Source organism: Podarcis raffonei, chromosome 2, assembly GCF_027172205.1.
Source record: "Podarcis raffonei isolate rPodRaf1 chromosome 2, rPodRaf1.pri, whole genome shotgun sequence".
Lineage (NCBI taxonomy): Eukaryota > Metazoa > Chordata > Lepidosauria > Squamata > Lacertidae > Podarcis > Podarcis raffonei.
The window spans coordinates 10,177,993-10,195,533 of record NC_070603.1 but is presented as its reverse complement, the minus strand read 5'-3'; the positions used below and the strand labels follow the sequence as shown (position 1 = coordinate 10,195,533).

The window sequence follows — 17,541 nt, the reverse complement described above, 5'->3', positions numbered from 1 at the left end:
TCACTGGAAGGACAGATCCTGAAGCTGAGGCTCCAATACTTTGGCCACCTCATGAGAAGAGAAGACTCCCTGGAAAAGACCCTGATGTTGGGAAAGATGGAGGGCACAAGGAGAAGGGGACGACAGAAGACGAGATGGTTGGACAGTGTTCTAGAAGCTACTAACATGAGTTTGACCAAACTGCAGGAGGCAGTGGAAGACAGGAGTGCCTGGCGTGCTCTGGTCCATGGGGTCACGAAGAGTCGGACACGACTAAACAATTAAACAACAACAGCAGCATGTTGATAGCCAGGGCAGCTCGTGCAGGGTTGGTGTTAATTATGGCCGCAAAATGATACACTGTGGAAACAGCACAGCCACTCATTCCTCCTATGAACCACACAGGATAAAATCACGGTTTTCCCCTGCTTTAAGGAGACCTTATCCAGTGCCTTTGTGACATCAGCAGCTATTATTACACCAGTCTCCCACCTTTCTCTCAAACCTAGCAACCAACCAACCAACCTCACATTAAGGAAAAAGCCAATGACTGAAAGACTCAACAGGAAGCAAAGCAAATACTACAGCCTCCTGACCACAGCTACTGCATACATGTTTCTGCCATTTGCCAGACATTTCACTAATTTATTCGTATTGCGGAACACACGGCTTTGGAAGTGCGGAACTGTGCGCTGGCTTAAGACTGAAAGGCAGCAGCAGAGGTAATAAGCAAGCCGTCTCCGATTTCAGGAAAATCTGCTGACTGCAACTCTAGCAGATTCTAGGGTGGGGAATCAGCACACCATCACATTGTTTTGTTTCTAGGAATCACAGAGGGTTTTATTTCTAATCTCCAGGAAGAAATCAGAGGCCTGTTGCCCAGCCGTGGATTTGCTGGGCATAGAAAGATAAACAGGAAGCATCTCAAAAGACAGAAGAAGCAATGGTTACACAGCTTTCTCTGCAGAATAGACATGCCATGTTCTGTCTACAGCGGAGTTGCGACTGATCTGCAGGCAGAGTTTCACTTTCAGAAGAGAATATTCCAGTGTTGGGGCTCGGGGCTAGATGCTCAAGTAAATCCGTGTCTACTGCTGGAAACATCTGCCGCCCATATAATTCTCCTTTCTCTTGCTGAAACATCTGGTTGGTCAAAGAAATGATAATGACAGCACTGTGTAGCAAGTTTCCCCGACCCCCTCCATATACCGTATTTTTCACTCCATAAGACGTACCTGACCATAAGACGCACCTAGTTTTTAGAGGAGGAAAGGGGGAAAGCCCTGGTTTTTTGAGGATCAGCTCACAGTTGTGCAACTTATTTTGCAAAGGGGAAAAGCCCTGGTTTTTATGGGGTTCAACCCACGGTTCTGCAGCTTCTTTAGGAAAGGAAAGGGAGTAGTTTCTACAGTTTCCAGACAGATAGAGTGGTACCTCCAGATGCGATTGGGATCTGTTGCAGAGCCCTGTTTGCATCCTGAAGCGAACGCAACCCACGTCTGCGCACGTGCGGGTCGCGATTCAGCACTTCCGCGCACGCGCGTGACATCATTTTGAGTGTCAGCGCATGCGCGAGCGGCAAAACCGGGAAGTAACGTGTTCCGTTACTTCCAGGTCGCCGCAGAGCGCAACCCGAAAATGCTTAACCTGAAGCTACTTCAACCCGAGGCATGACTGTAATCTAATCAGCCAGTCACATGTCGCTGGGGAAACAAACAGCCTCCGTCTGCAGAACATTCAACAATGGAGGCCTGAGCAAAGGGGCGGGGCTGGAAAGGGAGCCAGGGATTGACCACACATTCGCTCCATAAGACGCACAAGCATTTCCCCTTACTTTTTAGGAGGAAAAAAGTGCGTCTTCTGGAGCGAAAAATACAGTAATTGGCTCAGGCTTGGTGATGTAGGGAGGGCAGAGGGAACGGATGATGTGCAGAAGTAGCAGGGGCAAGGGGTGCTTTACCCTTCCTCGACCACCACCTCCCCCCCCCCACAGCAGCTCTCCACTAGCTGTTTCCCCTCCTGAAGTGTTCCAGATACACTCTTCCCTTGCAAACACTTTGGGAGGGCAAGGGAAAGCAGCTGGGGAAAAGCAGTGGGTGGAGGAAGGCCTAAGCACCTCCTTGCCACTGCTGCATCTCCTCTTCTAAATGCTCCCTCCCAAAGCTGTTTTACCTGGGCCTGGCCTTTCCCAGCTTGGTGTCCTGATGTTCATCTCTTGACCGCTGGCCGTGCTGAGTGGAGCTGATGGGAGTTGGAATCCAACACCTGGAAGGCACCAGGATAACAACAACAACAACAACAACAACAACAACAACAACATTATTATTATTATTATTATTATTATTATTATTATTATTTGTACCCTGCCCATCTGGCTGGGTTTCCCCAACCACTCTGGGCGGCTTCCAACAAAGCTTAAAATGTCACACATTAAAAACTTCCCTGAACAGGGCCACCTTCAGATGTCTTCTAAATGTCAGGTAGTTCTTTATCTCTTTGACATCTGATGGGAGTGCGTTCCACAGGGCAGGTGCCACTACCGAGAAGGCCCTCTGCCTGGTTCCCTGTAGCTTTGCTTCTCGCAAGGAGGGAACCGCCAGAAGGCCCTCGGCGCTGGACCTCAGCGTCCAGGCAGAATGATGGGGGTGGAGACGCTCCTTTAGATATACTGGGCCGAGGCCTTTTAGGGCTTTAAAGGTCAGCACCAACACTTTGAATTGTGTTCGGAAACGTACTGGGAGCCAGTGTAGGTCTTTCAAGACCAGTGTTATGTGGTGTCGGCGGCCGCTTCCAGTCACCAGTCTAGCTGCCGCATTCTGGATTAGTTGTAGTTTCCGGGTCACCTTCAAAGATAGCCCCACGTAGAGCGCATTGCAGTAGTCCAAACGAGAGATAACTAGAGCATGCACCACTCTGTTGAGACAGTCTGTGGGCAGGTAGGGTCTCAGCATGCGTACCAGATGGAGCTGGTAGACAGCCGCCCTGGATACAGAATTGACCTGCGCCTCCATGGACAGCTGTGAGTCCAAAATGACTCCCAGGCTGCGCACCTGGTCCTTCAGGGGCACAGTTACCCCATTCAGAACCAGGGAGTCCTCCACACCCGCCTGCCCCCTGTCCCCCAAGAACAGTATTTCTGTCTTGTCAGGATTCAACCTCAATCCATTAGCTGCCATCCATCCTCCAACCGCCTCTAGGCACTATCCAGGATGGGGAAGGCAGGGGGGAAAGCAGCCATCTGGATGTTGTTACTCATTTTTGCAATGCATGTCAGGTATATTTCCAACGTGTCTTCACGCCACAGCCCCCTGAAGAGCTGTCACCAATCGAATGAGTCAATAGAATCATAGAATCATAGAGTTGGAAGAGACCACAAGGGCCATCGAGTCCAACCCCCTGCCAAGCAGGAAACACCATCAGAGCACTCCTGACATATGGTTGTCAAGCCTTTGCTTAAAGACCTCCAAAGAAGGAGACTCCACCACACTCCTTGGCAGCAAATTCCACTGTCGAACAGCTCTTACTTAGTTGGGTAAAGTGGACCAATAGCTTGACTTGAGTCATATTTACACAATACATGTCAAGTATTCTTATACTACTCTAGGAGTAATGGCTCCCCCACGGAACCCTGGGAACTGTAGTTTATTTTTATTTTTTTAAGATATTTATTAAAATTTTCAATTTTTTATACAAACAAAAAACAAACAAAAAGAAAATTAAAAAAACCATATAGTTCAAAATACAATCATTTCAGTAACATACTTCTCTGACCTCCTCATACCTCCCCTTCTTGTATTCCCTTTTATAACCTTTGTTCAGCAAATCCTTAACTTAAAGCATTACAGCTTATAATATCTCCTTATTTTCTATCCAAACCCTTTTTTTCATCCATGTTCCTTTATATCATTACAGCTAGAAACCACTCAATTTCAATCCAACATCATTCAGCATTCCTTAATTTTGCAATATTTCTGTAAATAGTCCTTAAAATTTTTCCAATCTTCTTCTACCGACTCTTCTCCCTGGTCACGGATTCTGCTCGTCAATTCTGCCAGTCCCATACAGTCGACCAGCTTCATCTGCCAGTCTTCCAGGGTGGGTAGATCTTGCATCTTCCAATACTTTGCGATGAGTATTCTTGCTGCTGTTGTAGCATACATGAAAAAAGTTCTGTCCTTCTTTGGCACCACTTGGCTGGACATGCCCAAGAGAAAGGCCTCTGGTTTCTTCAAGAAGGTATATTTGAATACCTTTTTCAATTCATTGTATATCATTTCCCAGAAAGCCTTAAACCTGGGAACTGTAGTTTAAGGGTGCTGAGAACTACAGCTCTGTGAAGAATCTTCTAACAACTTCTTCAAAGGAGCTCAGAGTGGCAAATGTAATTTCCCTGCTGCATCCTCCTAAGAGCCCTGTAAGGTTGTCCAGGCTGAGAGTGAGAGACTGGCTCAAGGGCACTGAGCAAGCAGCGTGGGAGAGATTATGGACAACAGGATTAAAATTTACAGCATGTTATACTCTGAAGGAGAATGATATGAAAATGGTGTATTGTTGGTATTTAACTCCTAGCAAATTAGCTAAGATGTACAAATCAAAGTCTAAAATCTGCTGGAAACGTAAAGAAAAAGAGGGTACTTTTATCACATGTGGTGGTCATGTAAGATGATAAAAGACTTCTGGGAAATGATATATAACAAACTGAAGAAAATGTTGAAAATAACTTTTCCTAAGAAACCAGAAGCTTTTCTTTTAGGTATTATAGGACCAAAGATCCTGAAGGACCAGACAAAACTATTTTATGTACGCGACCACGGTTGCGAGGACTCTCTTAGCCTAGAAATGGAAAGATGGTACAACTCCGACCAAAGAAGAGTGGCAGACAAAATTGATGAACTATACCGGGATGGCAAGTCTTACAGGAATAATTAGACACCAGGAAGATGAGGTCTATAATAAAGAATGGGGAAAGTTTATACCGGTAATTTATCTGAAAAGCTATTTATCTGAACAACAACTACATACACTGGTAGGATTGAGAGAAAACTTGTAGTAAAAATTTGATCTATGGATTGATAAAGGATTTATAAAATCAGAGTTATGACAGAGATGCAGAGGGGGAAATCACTACATTAAGATCCACAATGGGGTGGGGGAAGGAAGTCAGAAAAGATTATATGTTTATGTTTTTAATTCATTTGTTTATGTAAAATAGAAAATGCAAAAATAAAATTTATTTTTTAAAAAATAAAGGGCACTGAGCAACCTTTGTGGCTGGGCAAAACTAACCAGTTTGTAGCACAAATTTGTAGGGTTTCTTTTTCCCTCAAACTGGAATCCTTCCTGCTGTTCCTCAAAATACTGCTTTGAATCTAGACTGATCCTAGATCCTGCTGTCTGCAAGGGTGAGTGTAGTTACCTGATACATGCTTGAAAACTGAATGAAATGGTGATTGAGATCTTGGAGATCTTGTAAATACATGTGCAATGAATGAAAGTTGGGGAGGCGGCAGGCCCCACCCTGACCAACATATGTGTTAATTGTGCACACATTGGAATGTCTGAAAAAGGATCTAGTCAGAATGTAAAGAAAATGCTGAATGCTGGGATTTAAGGGAATCTAAAGGGTAGACTGCCTCACTCACCCTGGCTTGAATCTTTGCATAGGCATGACTGTCTGAGCAAAAAAATCATTACTTGTCAGCTCTAGTTCCTCATCTGTAAAATGGGGAGGTGAATAACCAAGTTGTCACAAAACAAATAGAATAAAACTGTAAATAATTTTGCCGAATCTAGAGTACCACAGAAAGAGGCATGGGCCTCTGAGTCACAGAGGTTAAGCGGATGTCATCTGTCAGAAGGGTAATAGTGCAAGCCTATGCATGGTTAAAGGTAAAGGGACCCCTGACCGTTAGGTCCAGTCGCGGACGACTCTGGGGTTGCAGCGCTCATCTCGCTTTATTGGCCGAGGGAGCCGGCATACAGCTTCCGGGTCATGTGGCCAGCATGACTAAGCTGCTTCTGGCGAACCAGAGCAGCGCACAGAAGCACTGTTTACCTTCCCGCCGGAGCGGTACCTATTTATCTACTTGCACTTTGACGTGCTTTCGAACTGCTAGGTTGGCAGGAGCAGGGACCGAGCAACGGGAACTCACCCCGTCGCAGGGATTCGAACCGCCGACCTTCTGATCAGCAAGCCCTAGGCTCAGTTGTTTAGACCACAGTGCCACCCGCATCCCTGGTTACTCAGAGGTAAATCCCACTGAAGTCAATGAGACCTACTGCCTAGTGAGTGTTGATGGGATTGTAGCATAGTTAGGCCTATTAACGGGCTATGTACCTTGTTGGTGCACTTCAAGCACCATCTCTATACGGTACAAAAACACATAGGTAAGCCATTTAACAGGGTTGCGGGTGGCGCTGTGGGTTAAACCACAGAGCCAGATCAGAAGGTTGGTGGTTCGAATCCCCACGATGGGGTGAGCTCCCATTGCTCGGTCCCTGCTCCTGCCAACGTAGCAGTTTGAAAACACGAAGTGCAAGTAGATAAATAAGTACCGCTCCGGCGGGAAGGTAAATGGCGTTTCCGTGTTCTGTTCTGGTTTGCCAGAAGCGGCTTCAGGTTAAGAACATTTTCAGGTTAAGAACGGACCTCCGGAACGAATTAAGTACTTAACCTGGGTACCACTGTACAGACGCTTCAGGTTACATACGCTTCAGGTTACATACTCCGCTAACCCAGAAATAGTACCTCGGGTTAAGAACTTTGCTTCAGGATGAGAAGAGAAATGGCGCGAGGGCAGCGGGAGGCCCCATTAGCTAAAGTGGTGCTTCAGGTTAAGAACAGTTTCAGGTTAAGAACGGATCTCTGGAATGAATTAAGTTCTTAACCTGAGGTACCACTGTACACCTTTTGCTGCTACTCCTTCTTACACACACACACACGGCAGGCAGCAGTCTCTCTCTCTTCCCCCGGCCCACCCCACTTCATCCCCCTCTGTTCCATTTTCCCTCTATAGGGATCTTTGCAGTCTCACCTGGAACTTGCCTTGCGGGGGGCGTTAAAAAATGTTATAAAACAAGCCCCAACTCCCCTGACTGCCAAGAACAAACGCATTCCCTGCCGGCCACGCCCCACGCAGCTGCTCACACAGCCGCAGCCAGATGCAGTTTCAAAGGGTGAGCTCAGACCTCCCAAGGAGTAGCTGTCAGGGCTTGCATGCGGCTTCACTGATTGATTGGGACGGCGGGGGGGGGGGGAGAAGACAGAATAACTGTTCCACCCCTTTGCTGAGAGTCAGCAACCCACACGCTTGTTGCCATTGCCAGCATCGTCGGCACAGGCCAGCCTTGTCCACAGGTCCTTGCAAAACATTCCACCCAATGGCTTTCTATACACTGTGCATTTAAAGCACCCAGCCCCCAGAATCCTGGGAACTGTTGTTCACAGAGGTGCCCCTTCCAGCACTCTTCACAAATTCTGGGAATAATAATAATAATAATAATAATAATAATAATAATAATAATTTTTAAATTATTTATACCCCGCCCATCAGGCTGGGCTTCCCCAGCCACTCTGGGCGGCTTCCAACAAAATATTAAAATACAGTAACGCATCAAACATTAAAAGCTTCCCTAAACAGGACTGCAAAGCAATGACAAACCTAGACTGCATCTTAAAAAGCAGAGACATCACCTTGCCAACAAAGGTCCGTATAGTTAAAGCTATGGTTTCCCCAGTAGTGATGTATGGAAGTGAGAGCTGGATCATAAAGAAAGCTGATCGCCGAAGAATTGATGCTTTTGAATTACGGTGCTGGAGGAGACTCTTGAGAGTCCCATGGACTGCAAGAAGATCAAACCTATCCATTCTGAAGGAAATCAGCCCTGAGTGCTCACTGGAAGGACAGATCCTGAAGCTGAGGCTCCAATACTTTGGCCACCTCATGAGAAGAGAAGACTCCCTGGAAAAGACCCTGATGTTGGGAAAGATGGAGGGCACAAGGAGAAGAGGACGACAGAGGACGTGATGGTTGGATAGTGTTCTGGAAGCTACCAGCATGAGTTTGACCAAACTGCGGGAGGCAGTGGAAGAGAGGAGTGCCTGGAGTGCTCTGGTCCATGGGGTCACGAAGAGTCTGGTAGTTGTTGTTCTCTTTGACATCTGGTGGGGAGGGCATTCCACAGGGCAGGTGCCACTGCCGAGAAGGCCCTCTGCCTGGTTCCCTGTAACTTGGCTTCTCGCAGGGAGGGAACCACCAGAAAGCCTTCGGCGCTGGACCTCAGTGTCCGGATAGAACGATGGGGGTGGAGTATATATGGTATATAACTTATGGGCTGGAGAATAAAGTACCCAGAAGCCTCTGCAGTGCACCTCCATGACCTCAGTTCCTCAGTGGATAGAAAGTTTGAAAACCTCTCTCGACCGAGTCTTTATAAGGGAGATGGATCTCACTGGCTTGCATGTGAAGAAAAGTGGTGATGAGAGCCAGGATTTATGCCCAGCTTAGAAGAAATAAGTACAGTAGACGAGAGGAAAGGTACACACATATGGCCCAACAGCGACTCAAGATTCCTGATCCTCTGCTGCCACTCATCAGTTTTCTAGCAGTGAGCTAAACAGCTGAAGATCAAAGGATAGGCTAGCTTTCCCCAAACAACTATGTTTTTGTCGCTTTCCCTCCCACTCAGAATGCAAACTGTTTATTTAATTATGCAAAACTGACTTTTTAACAACCCAGCAGGCATAAATTAAGCAAACGAAGCTTTCCTAGCCGCTCTAGCTCAGGGCCAGAAAATGCTTCTCTTACTTAAACGTTTACACCACAGGCTGCTGTTAAAGGCGCAAGAGCGATAAAATAAGGTGGCAACCCTGTTCCCCCTGCCCTCAGCAACACCGCTTGTTCCTTCAAATACTCCAAGAAAAGCTGCAGCCAACCATCATTATCATAATTAGGGCTGGGCGACATCTGGTTTTCAGCATTTTGATATATCGATATATCACTATGTCTGAAATAAGGACGGAACTATGTAGATGCGAACACCATCATGTTTATTTGTATGTAAACTTTCCATGTCATCCTGGCCTAAACAGCTTACAGTAAAGTACAATAGTAAGATATAAAAGCATGCAAATATATAAACGCCACATTTCCAAGGTAATAATTGATTAATTCAATTCAGAACAAACAACAGCATTTCAGTAGACCTCACCAAGCCATCTCATATTGAAAAACTGTGGAGGGCAATCCACAAACAACCCATAGGAAACCCTAGCAATAAAAATACTGTGGAAGAATCCAGATTAACTGCACATATATAAGACAAACTAAGAGTGCAAGCCTAATGCCCTGATCTTTGCTGCTGCAGAGACTTGGGATCTATTGAGGAGGTAGGTGTCAGGGACTGGGTAGAAATACCGTACCTCAGCAGCACCAAATGCATATTGAAATGGTGCAGTCCAGCAAAAGTTCACCTCTCAGTTCTGCTGCTCTGCAGAAGCCTGGACCATAGAGGATGAAAGACTGGCGTAACAAGACAAACGCACCAGGGATTAAAGGTGAACAGAAGGACAGGTAAATCAAATCGCCATTAGGACAATAAGCAGGATGGTAACAGTATACGTAGCAGTGATTATGGGCGTTCTTCGCTTCAAAAGGCACACTATGTGTCAGATTTAATGGTGGTGTATGTTTGTGCGTAGAGGGACACAGGTGGCGCTGTGGGTTAAACCACAGAGCCTAGGACTTGCTGATCAGAAGGTCGGCGGTTTGAATGCCTGTGACGGGGTGAGCTCCTGTTGCTCGGTCCCTGCTCCTGCCCACCTAGCAGTTCGAAAGCACGTCAAAGTGCAAGTAGATAAATAGGTACCGCTCTGGCGGGAAGGTAAACGGCGTTTCCGTGCGCTGCTCTGGTTCGCCAGAAGCGGCTTAGTCATGCTGGCCACATGCCCCGGAAGCTGTATGCCGGCTCCCTCGGCCAATAAAGCGAGATGAGCGCCGCAACCCCAGAGTCGGTCACGACTGGACCTAATGGTCAGGGGTCCCTTTTCCTCTTTATGTTTGTGCATGGACTTGCACTATGTTCACATGAGCAGTATCAGCAGTTTAATAACCACTCAACATGACTGATTTCCTTCTCACAAGCAGAAAATTCACATGACAAACTGAGATTTCAGTATGCAACTGCAAACAACCTCAAAGTGGGTGGGGCAGTGGTCTGCTGAATCACACAAGCTGTGTTGTCAAACCTCTTCACCGCAACCACACTTGAATTTAGGTCGATGAGAAACATCAACCCGGAGGAAAACTAAGCAGCTGGCTCCATTTCTATCTTGTCTGATTCTTAAGAGCAAAGAACATGAGGTGCCCTCCATGCTGGGTACTTCTGCTGCACATGCTCCTTTGAAATGTGCAACTGCGCCTCTTGCATGCTCAATGCATTTCAATGGTCTTTACACCGGAAAACTGGCCAGAACTGCTCTCCATTATCAAAAACAGTGTACCAGGCCAGATCATAGCCGTCAACTTACAGATTTGAAAATAAGGGACCAGCAGCCTCGAAAATAAGAGATCAGCAGCCAAAATAAGGGATTTTCTGGGCGCAGGTATGTTCAACTTCTGAGCCCCTCCAAGCCAAAGGCAGAAAGCCCAGCCAGCAGCCAAATGAAGCCTCAAGTGGTGGTTCCCACAGCGCAGCAACCCGGCAAAGGGGATGCAGCAAGGAAAACCACCGTCACCTCTCCGCTGGGAAGTGCTGAGCAAAGGCGAGTCCCCAGGCAACGCAGCCGATTTGATCGGCACAAGGCATGCAAGCTCCACCCCCCAGTCATTCTTAGACTCCTTATTAGGTGAGCAACACAGCCAAGCAACACAGTTGGAGCCTCCCTCCTCCCTGGTCGGCAGGGAGGGAGGGAGAGGAGCTGCTTCCTTTGAAAGCCAGGAAATTTAAGGGACATCATCAATAAGGGACAGCAGTGGGACACAGCGCTGGGATAAGGGAGTTTCCCGCCAAATAAGGACGGTTGACAGCTATGGGCCAGATGCCAGCAGACACGAGTGCCTGCACATGTTCAAATTTTCATACGAAACCATGAGATCTAGAAACTTGCTTTCATCTGTTGAAGCAAAATTCACTATAGCCAAAGAATAATGCATAATATGACTTAGGGGAGATGCACGCAGGTTCCTTGCACTGCGGAGGCAATGCTCTCCCCCCTGTTTCGTATTTTCCACGTCTCTCAACACTATGCTGCATTTCAAACAAACAGCACACAATTCTGAGTCACATGGCAACATCGCTGGCACATAGCAACGTGGAAAGTGTAAGTGATGATGTCACAAGGGCTTTCTCTCAGAGACACCCTTGACATTTTGCTTGACACATGTGCATCTCCTTGGTTTGCTTCCTGTACAGTACATTATTTTGCAGTGGGAGGAATGGAGCAGTTTGGTATATAGTGGAATCAGTGGTGACATATGGAGCCGTTTGCGGGTATTGGGCTTGCCGATCAGAAGGTCAGCGGTTCGAATCCCCACAATGGGGTGAGCTCCTGTTGTTCTGTCCCAGCTCCTGCCAACCTAGCAGTTTGAAAGCACACCAGTGCAAGTAGATAAATAGGTACTGCTGTGGCGGGAAGGTAAACGGCGTTTCCGTGCGCTCTGGCTTCCGTCACAGTGTTCTGTTGTGCCAGAAGCGGTTTAGCCATGCTGGCCACATGACCTGGAAAGCTGTCTGCAGACAAATGCCAGCTCCCTCGGCCTGAAAACGAGATGAGCATCACAACCCCATAGTCGTCTTTGACTGGACTAAACCATCCAGGGGTCCTTTACCTTTACCTACCTATTGGGCGGTATACAAATTTAATAAGTAATAATTTCCCCGTTCCACCTTCTGAAGGTGGTGCCACGTCATACCTTGCCATGTGGCAGTGAGTCCATGGTTACTTGCACTAGATATTGAAATTTTAAAAATGGAATTAGAAAAGTGACTACAAACCAGTATGTGCTGTTGTGCGTAGCTACACAGCTGTGTAGGTTTGCACTTACAAGATCTCCAAGGGTGGGGATGGAATTCAAAGAATAAGTGACCGTAAGAAATAAAAAGTCAAAAGGAAAACCAGCTTGTCAAAAAAATAATAATGGTGGAGAGGTCGCCAGAGGTAACGCAGATGAGGCTGTGAAAGGACGGAAATGGTGGAAATTGATGCCAAAAGGTGGGTGGTGCAGACACTCTCCCAAATTAATTCTGCAAACTAAACCACTCTCACTGTCCACTGGGGTGTCAACATCATAAGCCCCTCCCTCCATCGTGGGCTCAGAATGTGGCCCAAGAAAGCATGCAGGTGGTTAGATAGTTTAGTACAGTATCTTCCTTTTTCTTTAGACAAGTAAATAGGGTATTATATATTACCGTATTTTGGCTCCATAAGACGCACCTGACCATAAGACGCACCTAGTTTTTAGAGGGGGAATGCAAGAAAAAAAATATTCTGCTCAGCCCTCCCTTTCACGAGCCACATGGACAGGCTGCCCTTCTCCCTCCTCGGGGAAAAGCCCCCAAAGCCGCACTCCCTTTAAAGAGCCACACGGAGCATGTGTGCCGCTCTTGGGGGCTTTTCCGGGAGGTGGGGGAAGGGACAGAGCCGCGTGCAGCAATCCCTCTTGCTGTTCTGGCTTCTGGGATAGCTGCACAGCCTGCATTCGCTCCATAAGACGCACACACATTTCCCCTTACTTTTTAGGAGGGAAAAAGTGTGTCTTATAGAGCGAAAAATATGGTACTTGTCTTGCTATGGAGAATAAGACATTGGATGTGCACTATCAGATACAGCAGAAGTCTGTCATGAACTTAAAGGGTCCCTATACCCCTGTGTGATGATGATGATGATTAGTCATTGCTAAACAATGGGAAGTAAGGAATTCTTGTTTCTGGGTGGCAGCACGTGAGTAATGTTTTATTTTTAGTATGAACAAATGAAGCATTTTTTCAAAACGGTAGATGAACCTCGCAGTGTCATGACACTAACTGTGAATATGATCTGCATGTCTAGTTTTTCAAATGTAAATAGCAGCTGCAAGAGGGGACTGCATGCTATACACTGAAAGAGAATTACATGAAAATGATCCATAGATTATATTTAACTCCAAGTAGATTGGTTAAGATGCATAAGGTGGAATCGGACTTATGTTGGAAATGCAAAGAAGCAGAAGGAACTTTTTTCCATATGTGGTGGACATGCAAAAAAGTTAAAGTATCTTGGGAAATGATATAAATTGAGATGAAAAAAATTGTGTAAAACAACTTCCCCCCAAAAAACCAAGGCATTTCTGTTAGGAATTGTTCAGACAGAGGTTCCCAGGAGTCAAAAGAACTTATTTAAGTACGCAACAACAGCGGCTCGGATCTTGTTAGCCCAAAAATGAGGGAGGTCCCCAGTAAGGAAGATTGGCAACTTAAGATGATAGAATATGCAGAATTAGCAAGTCTAACAAGTAGAATAAGAGAACAAGAAGAACAGGGGAGTGGAAATTTTTTGTCAAGTATATTGAAAGTAATTGCGCACAGTTAAAAACGCTGGCAGTATTAAAGTAATTCAACAGTATAGCATATTTTGAACTGATGTAAGAAAGGAACATTAAATTAGATGGATATATTAAAATATGCAGGAACGGTGAATAAGGTAAAAGAAGCTTAGAAGGGGAGGGAGGGAAGTCCGTGAATGTGTGGTATAATAAAATATGTTTAATTCGAAATGTAAAATTAGAAAATTTAATAAAAAATATTATTTTAAAAAAGTATTAAATAACTTGGATAAAATGGAGCCCTTCATTTGGATTGCCAGTTTTGATTTAAACCAAAGCCATGCCTATCTTCATCACTTTGGCATTCCCCCTCTCTTTCAGACTGATCTCCTAACAGGCTCTGCCAGGCTGCTTGCTGGAAGCCGCCACCTGCGTCAAACTGAGACTTTCACTATGACCAACCCTGAAGAGTCCACCCACCTCTTTGTGCCTGCCACCGTCATTCCTAGAGTGCTCTCAGCCTCTGACTTACGGCAGGCTGGCATAAGGCAAGAGGAAGTGGCAAGTGTAGGAGGTTTATTCAGACCTGGGAACGCAATGAATTTGGTTACTCTCACTGCCACTAAATGACACACATATAAACACCGGAGGTGGAAATTTAACACCAGCGGTGGCAGCTTCTTCCACCTTGGCTTGCATGCTCCATGCCCAATGGACATGCTTGACAATCCTCATGCTTTTAGCAGTCCCAGGCAGGAAGCAAAAACACAAGCAATTTAGCAAGGGTGGTGTTATGTACTGAGCTGAATAGGATCCAAAATGCAGCAGTCTGATTGGTCCTAGAACAATAGGATTCAGAATGCAGCAGTCTGATTGGTCCTAGAACAATAGGATTCAGAATGCAGCAGTCTGATTGGTCCTAGAACAATTAAGATTCAGAATGCAGCAGTCTGATTGGTCCTAGAATAATAGGATTCAGAATGCAGCAGTCTGATTGGTCCTAGAATAATAGGATTCAGAATGCAGCAGTCTGATTTGTCCTAGAACAATAGGATCCAGAATGCAGCAGTCTGATTGGTCCACAGGAGCCACCCAATCCAGCTCCAGTTGGAAGTGAATCCGCAACCTGATTGGCCTACAGGAGAATCCAGGAATTAGCCAATCACGTGGGGCCCATTGTGTGAATAATGTATACAAAGCAGACATTCTGGGGGAACTTCCATTCCTCCTCACCACTATGAGCTGAATAAAGAGCATGAAATCCACTCTCGACTCTGAGTATATTTCAGGTGGGTACAGCCAGATGCCAAAATGGGCAGGGCAATGGCATACCCTCCAACATTTCTCTGATGAAAACAGGGACATCCTATTCCATTGTCTTCATCAAAATTTTATTATTTATACCCCCACCCATTTAACTCTGGGCAGCTTCCAACATATATAAAAACATAACAAATCATTAAATATTTAAAAACTTCCTTATACAGGGCTACCTTCAGGTGTCTTCTAAAGGTTTTATAGTTATCTCCTTGGCTTGGGGGTCACATAACACCATACCCTCCAACATTTATCTGATGAAAAGAGGAGAAAAGCAGGACATTCCAGGATCAGGGTTGAGGGTTTACAATGAACAATGTGACAGGACAGCATTCCGTTCCATCCATGCAGAAGTCAGCAGTTTCTAGGGACACCTCTCTCTCTCTCTCTCTCTCTCTCTCTCTCTCGCTCTCGCTCTCTCTCTCTCTCTCTCTCTCTCCCTCTGTCCTCAAGTATCACTTTAAGGGCACAATCTGGTCAGGCAAAAGCACTGCGGTTGGGGCTAGGGATTGGGGCAAAGAGTCATGACGGCCAAACAGAGAGTTCTGGATAGCCACATTTGGTCCCTGGGCCTGAGTACGTAATGTTTTGATAATAGAAATGTTTTTAATAATAGAATAATAGAATAATAGATAATAGAAATGTTTTAAGTCTTTTGTATCAATCCAATATATTTTCTTTTAATTGTTGAATGATTCTGTGTACATTGCTGCAGCCTTTGGCTATGTCCAATAAAACTGACTGACTGACTGACAGTTTGATGTTGTTCACAATACCAAGAGATGCTAGTGACGTTGTAGATGGATGTTAATGAAGTTGTAGACAGGGTGCCGGCATTTTGCACCTGTTTCGCCCTGGCAGTCCAAGAAATCAAGAGGCTGCTGTTCGCCCCCGATGGGGCCCTTTTACTGGGGTTTGCAGGTAGCACACTCCCAAGGTAGTTTTCTGGGCTTCTTCAGTGGTCTAAACTCAAAACCTTGATGCCTATATTGATATTCAATTTCATAGAGAATACTATTCTTGGCTTAAGCTTAGGAGACTGATTTGCTTACATTCCGCTTGGTGGGTTCACAGTTTCCACAAGTCTGCTCCAAAAGCACAACAGGATTCACTTAGGGCAGAACCACAACATACATTTAAAGCATGTTCAATGCACATGACGTCCCCCAAGATTCCTGAGAAGTGCAGCCATGCGGTGGTTTAAAAGTGTGTTGGATTTGTATGGTGTGAAAACTAGATGTGGCATTTAAGCATGTGACTGACCTCTTGCATTCTTGGTTTTAGTTCCCCAAATAGGAACCCTATAGGCGGGGTCTGGATTCGGACCATGGAGTGGATGAAGGGAGGCTGTCATCCTTCACCCTAGACAGTCCTGATCTAGATTCCACCACCCCACCCTGCTTACTGCTGCTGCTTCCTCCCTGATGGGGTAAAGCTGCCATAAGAGGAAGCCCAACTGAGAAAGATCAGCATCTGTGGGTGGACACAGACATCCTGGCTGCGTTAAAAATCATAAATATTAACACAGGAAAGCCAAGGCTATTTGCAACATTTCTCTTATGACTATTCGTAACTTGCATGTATTGAAGTTTGGTGAGAAAATAATATAGATGTAATACAGATGGTAAATGTAAAGGTAAAGGGACCCCTGACCATTAGGTCCAGTCGTGGCTGACTCTGGGGTTGCGGCACTCATCTCGCTTTATTGGCTGAGGGAGCCGGCGTACAGCTTCCGGGTCATGTGGCCAGCATGACTAAGCCGCTTCTGGCGAACCAGAGCAGCGCACGGAAACGCCGTTTACCTTCCCGCCGGAGTGGTACCTATTTATCTACTTGCACTTTGATGTGCTTTCGAACAGCTAGGTCGGCAGGAGCAGGGACCGAGCAACGGGAGCTCACCCTGTCGCAGGGATTCGAACCGCCAACCTTCTGATCGGCAAGCCCTAGGCTCTGTGGTTTAACCCACAGCACCACCCATGTCCCCAAAGTGGCTTACAACATGGAAAAAAACCACAGCTACAACATAGCAAAAGTACTCATAAACAATAAATAAAACGTACAAAAAAAAAAAACCAAATACACCAAGATACAAACAAACAAACCCAGCAACAACCTCCCCCAACAAAACACCCCAGCCCAAGAGTCTGTTCAGCAGCCTCAACTTTTGTAATCGTATTTTATATGAGGGGTGGGAAACCTGTAGCCCTCCAGTCGCCTGGCTGGACTACAACTCCCATCATCCTTGGCTGAGGCTAGATAACGCTAGACTTCCTTGCTGGGGCTAGAAAACTAGAAAACATTTTAAACACGTGATAAGCCTATAGAAAAGTTAAGCAAGTATTATTATTGCCAACAATGTATTTGGAGATATCAGCATCCCAATGGCAGAAATGATACCTTCTCTCCACCCCACCCACCCAAATATGTATGGTTTCTGATAGTATTGTTGAAAAAATTAAGGTTTGTGGCACAAAAAGCATGATATATGCCAACTATAATTTGTAATCTTTTCTGTGGGAGTTAGATTTCGTCAGGGAGAAAACTTGGCAAGGGAATGAGACTCTGTTACAAGACAAAGAACTCCAACGCAGTTATGAACAAAAACTACAACTCCGTTTCAGAAATGGTAATATACAGGAAATATATATGGCAAAACTGTGGGAAGCCAGCAAAGTATACTTAAGAGTGCAAATCATATCTTTTGGGTTTTTCCAGGAAAGAAAGA

At 45.7% G+C, this 17,541-nt stretch overlaps 1 long non-coding RNA gene across 1 annotated transcript; it reads left to right on the top strand.

Moving 5' to 3' along the window:
* The first annotated feature begins 494 nt into the window (after positions 1 to 494).
* On the top strand, positions 495 to 1,153 carry LOC128406083 (uncharacterized). The gene is made up of 2 exons (XR_008328400.1): positions 495 to 701; positions 837 to 1,153. It is a non-coding gene; the product is annotated as an uncharacterized LOC128406083 (long non-coding RNA).
* Positions 1,154 to 17,541: the final 16,388 nt, after the last annotated feature.